The following is a 3,467-nucleotide window of genomic DNA, read 5'->3' as shown; positions in this document are numbered from 1 at the left end:
GGTGGCAGGGTGTGCCGGTGCTCCTGCCCCAACCTGCCGCCTGCCGTGGCCTGCTGTTTCTCCTGTCCATCTGCTTGGCCAGCATTCCTCACTGCTTTCCACCCATCTTGGAGTCTCCTCTTGCTGAGACCAGACCCGCCACAAAAGCCTGCCAATGCCAGCCATTTTTTTCCACAAAGGGTGACATATAAAAATCTTTCCACCCCAATCTCTTTCCACACTCCATGTGTGTGTTTCCAGCCTGCCATAACCATTTTTCAGTGTGGAAAAAATAACCCCACACCTTTTAATTTTTCAAGCAGATTTTTTTAAGCTAATCCTGGACTCCTAGTTTAGAAGGCTGTTACTAAAGGCTTTTCACAGGGAGTGCAGTTAGTTCCAAATCAGTAAGTTTAAAGTCAGTTTTGGGGAATAAGTCTGGTTTATTTTTCCTTCTTTCTCTTGACCCAAAACACCAAGAAGTATTTTTTCTCTCATATGCAAATATGCTATTGTTTTCCCTCAAAGTTTTGCTTCTTTCTGTTTACTCTTTAAAAAAACCCCATTCAGTGTCTTTCAGGAAAAATGCTACTGCAAAGCATGCTTGAAACTCTGAAACCACAGTTTGAGTTGGTAGAGCTAAAAAGTGCAGTTTGGATCTGCTTAATTCTTTTCCTGGGACTTTTTATTTTCATTGAAGATTTCCCACTTTTTTTCCCTCTCCCCAAGCCACAAGCTAGGCTGCTTATGCTACAAACCAACCTGAAACATTTTGACAAAGTTCTAAAAGTCCCAACTGCTCTCAACATGCAGAGTGGAGATTCTGCCCTGTGCTTCTATGAAAAAATTCAGAGCACTGACAAAAGAAATCTAAATGGATAATAAATACTGGGGGAGGGGAAGGAAACTTTTAAAGAGATCTGGAAGTTTCTTGCTAACTATTTTGAGTTTATTCTCCTCCTATAATAGTTAACAAGTCTATTGGGATTGGTTAAAAGGACTTTTTTTTACTGCATTGCCTGTCTGCACCTTCTCATTAGTTTATATTATTGTATTTACTGATTGCTTTAAGGTTTAAATTTTTTTAAGTTTATCTGTTTTAATTTAATCAATATCTTTCTGTTATATTGAATCATTTCAAGCTATGTTTTGCCTATTTTGATCTTTAATTTGTACCTTTACCTTTGCTGAAGAACAAAATATCTCTGTATAGGCCCATGAACATCTTGCCTAAAACCCTTGTCACTAGATCCATTAAAGATCACATGTTCCCTTTGTTAATTGTCACATAGATGATGATGGATGGATTTCAACAAAACTGGTTAAATTGTATACAACCTTTGGAGAATTTAACGAGTTAAGAATTTGAAAGGCAATTTTAAGAGGTCTTCAGAAATAATTTTAGTAAATAGTAGTTTCTGAATGTATGATTTTATATATATATAAAATAAAGAATGTTGTATTAAAGATAGAGAAACAAAGAAATGTTCCTACCAAGGAAAATAATTTGTACTCACACATGGCTGACACAGTGTGTCACTGATTTTAAGCTATATATTTTTTTATTTTTAAAACTTTTTATTATTGTTTTTCCTTGCATGTGCAATATAGTATTTGAGTTTTATTTTTTCTCTCCTTTTCTGTATTTGAAAATATTGAGAAGATTTTTCTTTAATTTTTTTTATTTTGCAGCAATATGTTTCAAATACATTTGTTCCAATATTAATACATATCCAAAAATTTTTAGACTATAAAAATGTTGCCATTGATTGTTTAAAAGAATTATGGGACTTTGCTTCATGATTCTGTCTGATTTCAGAATAAGGGGATATACAAAAGAACTACTGTATAGAGGTTTGGTTCCCAAAATTCCCTTTTCCTGAGTCCCCACATTTTGTGTGATTGTATTTAAGTGGCTTTAACTCCTACCGCTTCCTCTCTTGGACCTATGACTGGACAGAAGTCAGGCAGTTCTTTTGTTTTAATTATTATTAATAAAATTTTATAAAATATAATATTTAGTTATTGATTATTAATTTTAAAACCCACATTTGTATGTATGTGTTTAAATACGCTATTTATACAAACATGTGATGATTACATATATAAACTTTATATTAAATTTCTGCATAATTACATACTTAAATATGTTCCCTTATATATGTGTATTGTAAGGGTTAAAATAGGGGTTTTGACAAAATAAGAGAGCAGCTTTTAATAATTAAAGTTTTAATAGGAATATAGTAGAGTTGTAAATTAATATTATCACTTTAAGCCAGAGAAAAGAAAACTTCTAGCAGCTTTTAACAATTAACAATTTTGTTTAATTAAACTAGAGATAGTAAAAGTATATAGGACTGCACCATCACCTTCCTAGCAATATAAATCCACTTGAAATGAACTTAAATATAGATATGCTCTTTAGCACTCCCAGCTAACAACTGTTACATTTACTTTTTGTGGATTACTGATTTGTCAGCATAAACACATTTACCAGGATCAAAGATGATAGACAATAAATTAATCAGATCAACAGCTCCAAGAGATTTCAAATCCCAATGCTTACAATTCAAAAAGGTTACAGTCGTCTTTTGAGTTATCGATGCTAGCAGGTATCCAGATATAGTACAAATGCAGGTAAATATTTTTTTAAACATTATTTTATTTGGTCGTTTTCATACATTATTCACTGGAAACAAAGATCATTTTCTTTTCCTCCCCTCCCCCCTACCTTTCCCTCTCCCATAGCCGACACACGATTCCACTGGTTATCACATGTGTTCTTGACTCAAACCCATTTCCCTGTTGTTGGAATTTGCATTAGAGTGTTCATTTAGAGTCTCTCCTCAGTCTTATCCCCTCCAACCCTGTAGTCAAGCAGTTTCTTTTCATCGGTGTTTTTACTCCCACAGTTTATCCTCTGCTTGTGGGTAGTATTTTTTTTAGATCCCTGCAGATTGTTCAGTGAAATAAATGCAGGTAAATATTAGAGTTCAATCAGTAGGGTTCAGATGTCAAGAGGTCAAATAACCAAATACATCACTTTAAAATTTTTTTTGGTGTTCAGTCATTTTCTGTCATGTCCAATTCTTCATGACCCAATCTAAGGTTTTCTTGGCAAACATACTAGAATGGTTTGGCATTCTCTTCTCCAGCTCATTTTACAGCTGAGGAAACTGAGGCCAAAGTCATACAGCTAGTGTCTGAGGCCAGATTTGAACTCAGGAAGAGGAGTCCTCCTGACTCCAGACCCTGAATTCTATCCATTGCACATAGCTACACTATAGGCAACGATATCCCCAGTTCTTATGAATTGCAAATATATTAAATTTATACTCTATATTCTCTACAAGTGCTAATTAAATACTTGGACTAATTAGGATCTTGATAACTAGAAATAGGGGAAGAAGAGTGAAGGGTTACCTTAAGAAGTCAGCTGGAATCTTCATAGGGATTCCTTAATAAAATTTGCCAGGAACCTAAGGGTC

Source organism: Monodelphis domestica, chromosome 6 (genome assembly GCF_027887165.1).
Source record: "Monodelphis domestica isolate mMonDom1 chromosome 6, mMonDom1.pri, whole genome shotgun sequence".
NCBI lineage: Eukaryota > Metazoa > Chordata > Mammalia > Didelphimorphia > Didelphidae > Monodelphis > Monodelphis domestica.
The sequence above is the reverse complement of the archived record's forward strand: the minus strand, read 5'-3'. Positions refer to the sequence as shown.